Source organism: Electrophorus electricus, chromosome 9 (assembly GCF_041902795.1).
Source record: "Electrophorus electricus isolate QZ-2024a chromosome 9, ASM4190279v1, whole genome shotgun sequence".
In the NCBI taxonomy this organism is placed as follows: domain Eukaryota; kingdom Metazoa; phylum Chordata; class Actinopteri; order Gymnotiformes; family Gymnotidae; genus Electrophorus; species Electrophorus electricus.
Genome location: NC_137505.1, coordinates 9,218,487 through 9,229,982, shown reverse-complemented (window position 1 = coordinate 9,229,982; position 11,496 = coordinate 9,218,487).

Below are 11,496 nucleotides of genomic sequence, written 5' to 3'. Positions count from 1 at the left end.
TTATAGTCAGTAGAATTAAAGGGAAGAGGCCATATAAAAGGCTGGGATCTACGTTTAGCAGACTCGGCACTGTGTTACTAGATATTGCCCACATTCCAGTAATTTTATTAAGTCCTCTTTAAACAGAAAATAAAGATGCAGAATTAATTGAAGAGAGTAGTAGGTCCATTATTTATTTTGAGCTCAGAGTTACATACAAACGAGGCATAGTCCAGAATATGTCTAATAATCACACAAGGAACACACATTTTTATCCAGTTTTCACAACTGATTATGTGATTGCCACACCTTCTCTACATACTGGTGTTTGAAATCTCAACCACTGTGTTCAACCATACATTATTCAATATATGCAAATTGAGATCTATCATTGTACAAATTGAAGCTTGACCCCAGTATATCCTATTGGAAGATTTTCCTGGGTTTTTTTTTTTTGTTGTTGTTGTTTTTGTTTTTAACAAAGATAATCTCAACTCATACCATCAAACACCTGCAAGATGATGTTGCAGGTCAGTATCACCCTGCTCTTATGGTAAGATAATGAACCTTGCTTAGCCACAGAACTCTCGAAGAGGCTTTCACGTCTTTTAAAAGCCGGGATCTTTACCAATACTTAGGAAGCTATTTCTCACGGGAACAGTCCAGAGTCATCTGCCGTAGACTTCCACAGAGGCCTTGAAACCACCTGCATCAGAGCCTCTGCTCTGCACTTACAGACCCACAAAGGCCTTAAGATACCCCAGAAACATTATTCCTCTTTATGCTTTCAAACACAGTCTTGCACCACTCTGCACCTGTTGCAGAGAGCTTCAAAGCCTATTATAATTAGATCACAGATCGCCTCATGAAAATACCTTTACCCCAAAACATTTTATTACCTCAGGTGGAACAGTGTGTATAGGCCTAGACCTCTTTAGATGTAACTTAGAACCGCCGGTGACCGCTGTATGCGTTTCTTTGGTTGTACAAGCTCCACTGGAGGACTCGATGAATAGTTGATGATGGAAGAGGGGTATATCAGATTCACCCCTTCTGCCTCCATGTGACAAATTAACACACTGCATAAACTTTTAGAAATAAATCAGTCTTTTAACAAATGGTAAACATTCTCTAGAAAAGATTATCTTGTAACAATTCATTGAGTATATGAACTGTTTTTGTGTCCTTATATCTATAAATGAAAAGTAATAAAACATTATAGATGATAAATAAATTACATAAAATGTATAAAAGTTCACAAATAAGAAAGTACCTGAGTCTGCACTTTTCTCCACAGATTCAAGAAACTCGTGAAAGTTGGAAGCTATAGAAACACATAGTACAGAATTCTAGACTGACTGAGGTGTGAGCAGAAAGATCGCCATGATGTCCTTATATCTAAAGCACTCAAAGCATTGATGTTATGTAAATAAACTGTGATCCGATTGGTTCAATCTAAGTAAATAGATTCACCTACTTTGAAGTTAAAGTTTTTCTCAAAAGGTTAGAACTGGTTGACTATACTTTGCCGTGTTCTGTAATAGAAAATGTAAACATTTATATCTAAAATATTGCACGACAGAAATCAATTCAAGACTAACCTCTAATGACCGCTAGATGGGGTAAGATATTAAGTAATAAATGAGTCCAGCTCCTCCTGCCCGACAATACGGTGAGACTCTGTTTTTACGTGTGATGGAAAATGATACGAAACTATGTATTATGTGATTCATATAAAATCACACTGATCCTTTTGTTCTTAAATTAATAATGCCGTTTGCACATTTATATCCGCCTGTTGCTGATTAAGTTGAACATGTATCAGGAACTGTTAACATCAAGGTCAACTTGACACACAACCCACACTGTTTGGAGTCAGTTTGGGTTGGTTTGTGGAAAAAACGAAGCTGAGAGCTGATTGGCTTATAGCCACAGCAACAAAGGAAAGAAGAGCTGCTTAAGAAAAGATGATTGGTTAAAGACAGCACAGGAGTAGTATAACTAGCCACGGTTTTGTATACTCGGGGCTCCCTACCTGAGGAGAGCCAAACATTTATTTTATTCTTTTTCTTATTAAATTACTCTCTTAATCACGTCTGACTTGCTGTTTGTTCAAAATTCCACAACATATGTCATTACTACGCCGCACAAAAAAGACCGCCATATTTGTAGTTCCACAATGTGAAAAGGCGTCATTTTCTATGCAAACGAATGAATAAACACCATGCCATGCCTTGCTGTATCCCCTCTTTGCACCGCTGGACAGACACACTCATGACACTGTACTCATCAAAAGCAGCACCAGAGACGCACTGAGTCATATCCCGCTACACACCTCTCAGGCCAGCTTGTTTGCACGTTTTGTCATAAAACTTAAAATGTCATTTGTTGCCATTATATATAAAATTACCTATTTAAAAAACCAAATAAATCAAAAAGTACTTGTGACTAGAGAAACACGTGGCTAATCACCTACAAGAAATAATGTCAGTGATGTTTGGGGCAGGTGTTTCAAACGTGCCCAGACTCTTGAGAAGCACCTAAACGCACACACAAGGGTGTCTGCTTGCCATAGTGCTGCAAATACTGCAGGAAGAGCTTTGGTGAAACAGGCCACATGGAGGAGCAGAAGACAATCCACACAACTGAAGAAGCCCGTAGCTGCCCAGTATGTCAGAATCCACATGGGAGAAGAACCCTGTAGCTGCCCAGTATGTCAGAAGCAATTTGTGCAGGTGGGTAATGAACCATATTTGTACCCATTCGTATGTTGGGAGCAAATCAGTTGAAGACTTGAACAGTATGTTAACAATCAGTTAAAATTACTGTTGATGACAAGAAAACAATGGCTAATATGTTCCTTCACAGCTATGTCATTGGTTGATCTATTTTTGTCAGATTTAGTGCTTGTTTGGGCAAGTGTGTTAAAGTCTTCCTTTGTTCCTTTTCATATAGTTGTTTATTCCTTTTTGTCTAGTGATGTCCATTATCCATTTAAAATCTGTCAAATTAAACATGTGAAACGAATTCCATAGTATTCAGATTTGATTGCAAAAGAGACCAACCACTCCCCGTATTTTGAATTTTGCATATACAGTATATGTGCAGTTCCAGCCTAGTCCACTGATCCAAAATCTGGACCAGATGTATCTGTTGACTGCAAATTTGAATGATTTCTGTGCTCTGCAGCAAAGGAGCGTTTGGTTACTATCTGATGGATTAAAATAGGCTTGTTGGTAGCAAAGACATCACTAAAGTGTACAGAGCAAAGGTACTCCAGGACCAGGATGGGTAAGTAGCAGCTTGATCAGTGGAATCTTCTGTGAGACGTAACAGGACGTCGGTCTTAAATGTAATGTTAGATCAAATGAAAAACTTTAGTGGATTGAAATACAGATAAATAAATCCACTAAAAGTGCATCTGCATCATTGGTTAAAAAGTTGTTCTGCTAGTTGTCTGATTTTGTTCCAGTAATCTAATGTTTCCTGGCACTAGGTGGTTCAAGATTATATTGGTGTTTGCTTTATTTCTGTGTTTTTTTTAACCATAGTCTGCTTGTTTATACTGTCTAACAAATGCAATACTGAGTAGTGAAACACTGACACAATCCCTTTTGGAAGTCAGACATTTGTAATAATTTCAATAATCTACAGTTGTAAGTCAAGAGGGCAGCACCATTTTAAAGTCTAGTTTCCTTTCTCTGTCTCACTTTCTGGAATTTTTCCGTCTGTGTTTTTATTAAAGTTAAAAATGGATAGGGTATTAAAACTCCCTTTCACTGACGTCTCTTCCACTGAACTTGTAGAGAAAGTGATGATATGAAGATGATTATGTTTATCACATTCACTCAGAGATCATTGTCTGAGGGTCATGTTGTACAGTTCACGATGCCCCGGGTTGCAATCAGGAGGTTTAACAGTGATGTGCCAAACAGTTGTCTGTGGTGTTCTATATGATCTAAAAGTCAGACTTACCATTTATCAGTCAAATCAATTAAAGAACATTCATGATCAACAATTTGTGGGTGGCCATGATACTAACAGCGTGGTGGAAATTCCACAAGATATCAAACTCCACACTAACATAAACATAACACTGCTTTCATGTCACTTCCACAAGTAGCCCAAACATAAGATATAGAAAGCAGGTAAGAGCGGAGCAGTCAATGTGCCTAATATGACTGCAAAAGCCTGGCAGGACAGGAGGTATTCCTGCTTCTGCTAATCAGCAAAAGGAAGCTCCTGGCAAAGTGACGTGGACTGCAAAAAAATCACCAGGAAGGTCAAGCTACAAATGCCAGAGAGGAGCAGGGAGCACCAAAAGTTCCATAGCATCCTGCGGAAAGAGTACCACATAAGCATGGAAACAGTACAGCAACCCATGGTATGAGCATGGACAGATGAGGAAGAGCTGCTAGAACAGTACGTCCCCAATAAGCAGGCAGGATGTGGATCCGTCTCACTATTTCATCGGCAGAAATGCAGGAGCAGGTGATAATACTCCTGGGCCCAGCACTCTTCAACCTGGGTACTTTAAGGAGAACACGGCAGCCTCCCAAAAGTGATACAAAGTCCCAAAATGGCTATTACCTGTGCTGAATAACAGTATGAAGGACAAATCTACCCCTGTCCAAAGTTTAATTGATTTAACTGAATGCCAACTATACTACCACCATCAATCTGTGTAAGGTGTACTTGCAAGTGCCTTTAGCACCAAAAGCAAAAGAACTCAGTGTTTTCAACACATTTCATCCAAGCATCATCATGTGAAATGTTGTTCTTTTCGGAAATTCTTCATCTAAATATGGTTGTGTTGCTAATGAGATCATATTATTTGTTACTCTTTAAACCTTATTATTCCTTTAAGATTCAAAGTCTACTGTGTTAGGAAACCTATGTGAGAATATAAAATCAGCAGTTTCTGCATGCTTGTGTGATGAATACAGAAAGTGATCTCTTATACCTGCGGAATTAAGGCTTCAAATGTCTTGGTGTTCAGACGATATGGAGAGGCTCTGGGAATCTGGAAGGATAAACGTTTGTTTCATTTTCAGGGACTGTTGATCATTTATTTGTCCATTCATTTATTACACTATTAAGGGATTATTAATGTGCACTGGGAGAACAGTATAAAGTTATCAGTCTTCTTTATCAGTCTTCTAACTAAACAGCCTGGTCTTGTAAGGTAACCACATCCACACCTTTCCCTCAGTGATGGCAAGGAGTGGTTTAAACTCACCATGTCATCTGTGATTCTGAGTGTGAGTGCTCCTGCATTTTTGTACACAAAGCCTGCTGAGTTGGCAGTGAAGGCAGAGATGCCCATATACAGCATGTTGCTTTCATCAGGTGGCAGTGAAAATGGTGTCGGGGCAAAAGCGGGTTTCTTGTGCACTCCAATGTTGTAAAACTCCCCCTATATAGAGAGCAATGCAGAGATTAACTTATTCTTTTACAGCTCCTGGGTCTTGATTCTTCGTTCAGATTAAACTGTTTTATCAGTGTAACCTTTGTGTAACCTTTTTTTCCTACAAAAGCCCAACAGTGCTTTCTGGATACACTTAGGCACAGTTTTGCAAGTGCTCCTGTTATTCCCTGTTAATTCAGATCTTTGGCTCAGAAAGGCTTTCTTATGATCATTATGGTCATTATTCTTATGCTTTGACAACTTGTGCCTTTTTTAACTTGTGCCTGAAAACCCCTTTACCTATGCCAATGATAAAACACTGATGAACTCCTGCAAACAAGTTGTAGTTTTTTAATTAGTGCATTAATCTTAGTTTGGGATCTTTAATGACCATCTTAATCTGTGTATATTATTTGATTGTTGGTTCTTTCCTAGCTGAATGTAACTTCCTCTCACAGTAGTATACAACTTCCAAGCTTATCAAAGGATAGTGTTGTAGTCAGGACCATTAAAAAAACATTCAAGCAAAGACCAAGATTTTGTAGTGTTGGAATCTGAGACAAGAATGAGACTTATTTAACAATGATTTTACTTTAATTATACCACTCACTGATAATGTATTGTAAATTGTCATTGTCATAAATTGTCATAAATAATTGTCATTATAAAGGCAGTTGAATATAAACAAATATAAAGCAAAAAGGTTCATATGGCCATTTTTATTATTAAATTAAAACATAGTAATACTTAAATAATTGCTATCTGCCCTTGGGTCAATCATGGAAAGGATTAACTAGATGTGTTCTGTAATGTGTTAAATCCTCTTGATAAATGCATAGCTTTAGCTATATCATAAAATATATGATGAGTCTTTTTCTCATTATTACTTGTGTACAACAAAAGTTTGTGTGACAAGCAGCAACATGTATATTTACCAATTTATGAAAATGGGAGTATGCGCAGTGGGAGAGTAAATATCTTTTAAAATGACTCTCAATTAATGGCAATGCATTTACAATAAGTCTCTTATGCACCAGTACTTGTGAATGTACACACACAAACCTCACCGTTTGGGTCTTCCCCAAGTCCCCTGTCCTGTTCGCACTACTAGCTAAGAGCAACCAGCTAACTTGATAGCAGTGTGACTCAATAATAATAATAATAATAATAATAGTAATGATAATAATAATAGTAATAATAGTAATAATAATAATAGTAATAATAATAATAATAATAATAATAATATGGCGCTTCCATGCACATCAGCAAGCAAATAGGAACACTAGCACTTGCATGAAATTAAGCATATTAGCATTTCAGAAGGCAGATTATTTAGCCTGCTAAAATAGCAGGTGTGGCAGCAAATGTCTGTTCAAAACACTATGTCACAGGTATCAGTATCATGTATTTGCTATAGTATGATTGTTCATGTTTGTAAATTTAAAGCTTACAAATGCTGTATTTACAGTGTATTGCAGGTTATTAAAATGTGGCAGTAATTATTAGGATATAGAGAATTGTAGTGTTTAAACAAATCATTATGTTAGAAGTATGTTTAGGGAAGAATACACCCTGACCCACCCAGAGTCACCCACTTACCTTACATTATTGATCATAAACTTGAATAGCTACAATACTGTCTGCTAATCATGCAGTTTGAAGTTTGCAAAGTGTGTACCCAGACAAAATCTGTGTTAAAACTTTCCTTTAACACCAGGTCATACATGAGTCAGACATGATTCTGAATAAATGAATGAATGAAAAAATGAAAAGCCTTATTTCATTTCAAACTGCACTTCAGGAACACTGAGCTCAAGTTCTGAGGAAACTTCCCTGCATATTTTCAGGGGTTTTCTGCCTCACCATGCCTGAATCACCTCATAAGGAGCTTGATAATGAGGAGACAGGGTGACTGAGGCAGTGAACACTCCTCACTGAGCATACTGGCTTCCAAGAGCTGGAGCTGGGAAGACCTATAGGTCTGTGACACACACTCCCACCCAGTCCTGATACTAAGAAGGTGGAACCTACAGGCTAATATGCAGCTGCCTGTGCATCAATAGGCGTCTGGGGTGTCCATCACTCAGGGAGGCGTGGCTGAAGGCGTGGCCTTGCAGACTGAGAGCTGGCTGAGGTAATCTGTAAAGGAGAGAGTAGTCACCAATAATCATGGAAATGTAGCCACAACTGTACAGTATATTTCACAGCCATGTATATTACATATCACAGACCAGGCTTACCAGAATAAATATTCCACACATACAGCTCATATATATCTGTGTGTGTGTGTGTGTGTGTGTGTGTGTGTGTGTGTGTGTGTGTGTGTGTGTGTGTGTGTGTGTGCGTGTAAAAACATGCTCCTGTTTTAGTCTCAACACAGACAGATATACATGTAGGAGTAGCAAACTGAAGTAAGAGCTCACCTTCACCAGTACATAGTCTCCAGCTTTAACAGTGACAGGTACGAATTGATGTGAGTAGACAACTACACAGGGTGGCCGGAAGCGTGGCCAACAAAACGGGAAGACAGTGCTTCAGTGGTAAAGTTCCTGGTGAACCAGTACATTCCTCACCATGGGTTTCAGAGAAAGGTGAGATCAGATAATGGCACTCATTTTACAGCACGCAATTTGCAGGAGTTAGAGAAAACGCTGGGTCTGAAACATTCATTTGGGGCAGTGTATCATCCTCAGTCTCAAGGTAAGGTGGAAAGGATGAATCTAAATGTGAAAAACAAAGTGGCCAAAATCTGTGCACAGACAAAATTAAATTGGGTTGATGCCTTACCTTTGGCATTAATGCAAATTAGATGTTCAGTAAATGCAACAACTGGTTTTACCCCTTTTGAATTGCAGACAGGTTGAGGATTTCCAGGACCCCAGGGACCCTTAACAATAAATGAGAAAAGAAAAACATCTCACACACACATCATACTTTAATGAATTGAAAAGTATCGTTTCAGCTTTCTCCACGCAGGAGGGGGACCGGACGGGGAGCAGACAAACCCAGACGATACCCGTTACGGACTGGGGGCTGCTGAGAGTCATCAAGAGAAAATGGAGTGAGCCGAGGTGGACAGGTCCATTCCAGGTGACAGAAAGAACCAGCCACGCCGTACGCCTGAAGGGTAAAGGGGAAACGTGGTTTCATCTGAGCCAGTGCGCCGCCGCAGAGTCACCGCAGAGGAGTCTGCAAGAGACAGCGAGGGACCTTGCTGAAACATCACCTAACTCACCTGACCCGGAAGGGGCAGAATAATCCCCGGGAGCAAAAGGGTCAAGGTAGTCCACCCTTAGACCCCGAAGTAAGAAGAACAGAACACCAGTGATGACTTCTGGACAATTGTGTTGTTTGATTATTTGTTGGTGCATTGTGTTGTGTGTTTCCATTTACAGTTTGGTCACGCTTGAGTTAAATAATAGCATGGCAGTAGGAAAGGATTAAAACATTAACAACAAGACGGTGAAGAAGAATGGGGGTAGAGATTGGTGGATGTGTAGCATGTGCAGCCGCAAGACCCAGACTTATAACCACCCCGGCACCCCTATTCCCACAAAAAGACCCCAAGGGTTATGCGTGCATGATTGGCCTGACTAAGGAAAGAAACCCTAAGAATTGTGACACTTTGAGCGTTATTTTCCCCCCCATCAGTAACAGAACCAGGACAGGACTATTTTCACCCAAAAAGGGGGAGGGGAACTACACGTGCTTCGTTAGAAGTTCAAGCACACCTCAAGTACGCTTGGGGCACATCCCGGCGGAATGGTGTAACCGCACGGTCACTGGGAACGAGTTTGTGGGTTCATGGGCACGAGCAGGATTGTATGATTATTGTGGCAGGATGACTTTGGTTGTTAACATGCCAGAGAACTCGGAGGGGACATGCGCCATGGTCAGGTTAGCAGCTCCTTTATTACTGATAGGCAAAACCAGACCAGACAGCAGGGGGATTTGAGAATATTCCGATACTTTCTGCATTATTCCCCATTACTCCAAATAAAAATGTGGATCGGATTAACTATGTACATTATAATGTCCTCAGGCTAGCCAACCTGACTAGGGATGCAGTGGAAGGACTTAGAGATCAGCTGGGACCAACCTCACTGATGGCGGTGCAAAATCGTATGGCATTAGACATGTTGTTGGCGGAAAAGGGGGGTGTCTGCGCTATGCTTGAGGATATGTGTTGTACATTCATTGCTAATAATACCGCTCCGGATGGGTCGGTTAGTAGAGCATTGGATGGTTTGAAGACCCTATCAGAGGAAATGCATGAGAATTCAGGCATAAACAACCAGTTGGAATCCTGGATGGTGAGCCGGTTCGGTCAGTGGAAAGACTTAATTGTGTCATTGATGGTTTCATTAGCCACATTCACGGGAATTGTTGTGACATGCGGGTGCTGCTGTATTCCATGTATTAGGGCGTTAATGGTTAGACTAATCTCAGCTATGATAGAAAGGAAAGATGTGCATGAGGGTACCACGATGAGGCCACTGATACAGGGGGAAAGGGACGTAGAGACAGGAGATGCCAGAATAAAGGAGTGTGATTGGTGATCTCTTTGTAGAGATCAAAAGGGGGAATTGTGGAGTTTCAGAAATTAAATGAAAGCTAAGCTTACACTAGTAGAGAATAATGTGCAGAATGGAATAGGACTAATGCTTGAATAAATAAAATAATTACTGTATGTCCAGACATAACAGGAAATGCCCTAGACGTGCATATGTGTGATTATGCAAGAAGACATGTGTACGAGACGGTCAAACAGAGGTGACGGCTGAGATGGAAAAACACAAAAGCAGAAGTGGCACAAGGCGAGAGAAATATAAGTCTGTCTGTTGCAAAGTTATGCTTTAGATCTCACTCGCACTGTGTTGTGAAGTGACATCTCCAGAGCTCTGCATTAATAAAAGGCCACAGGGTAACGCACTGTTTCCTGTCTCTTCTTTCCTGCATCAACGGACACGACACTAACTAATGATATAACAGAATCTGGCCCTTAGCTATTTTATTAGCTTTTTATCAGGGCACGCTTAGTAAAATGTCACATCTCTACATCAACTTTTAAAAAAAATTAACAGGCAATCAAATTATTTTGGCTATACTAAAACCTGTCCTGGAGCAATGCCTAGCTAGCTGGATAGCTAACACTAACATGCAAGACTGGGTTTGTTTTGCAGAAGTAGCAGACGCTAAATAGCTGCCTTGTAAAAGAGGTTTGCATTGGGGACTGTTTGTATTTGATGCATGCACTTTAGGTATTATTGCATAACGCTATTTGTGATGTATTTTTGTTTTTCAATCAGTCACATTCCGAGCCAAACTTCTCTTAGGTATCTTGTATCAGTGGAGAACTACTTTTGAAGGCATTGTTACTAGCTAACTGTTAGCTAGCAAGGTAACAAGGTAACTCTTTTTAAACAACAAAAAGAAAAAACACTTTACTGTGATTAACAACTATGAATTTACTAAGTTGTGATTGTTTCATAGAAGGTCTGATTAGCTAGCCTAGCTAAAGCTATGTTTGATACGTTTTGATACGTCTAACGACACTGGCATTTTTGGTCAAGAGTAGCTTTATAGTTGCTTAGCTAATGTCACAGAATTAAAAGTAGAATCAGAGGGAAATGTTGAATATTGTGCCATTGCACCAGCCATGAGGCATTAAAGTGTCTGGACAAGAACATAGCTAGCTAGCTAACTGGCTTAGATCACTACTGCAGCTCTCACACCTCGGTTTATTACATCATAATAGGTAATGTGGAATTTTTAAGGACCACTGTTGCGTCTGATAACCCGTTCAGAAAAGGTGTTCTTCAGCTGAATGAACAGATACTGAAACGAACACTAAAGAGATCATCCAACATTCAAGATATTTCAGTAGACACACTAGTGGAAGAGCTGCTGAGGTTCCTGAGCCATGAATGTCCGGCCTCCAGCATCTACTCTGGACAGGTATGTCACCGCCTTGCACCAGGACGCAGAGATCCATGAGCATGACTGAGATGTAATTATAACTATATACACCTCATTAGTCTGATGCTAATGAGCACACCTGCACACCTGCCATCCAGTTCTTTAACATCCATATCCATCACCTTGATTTA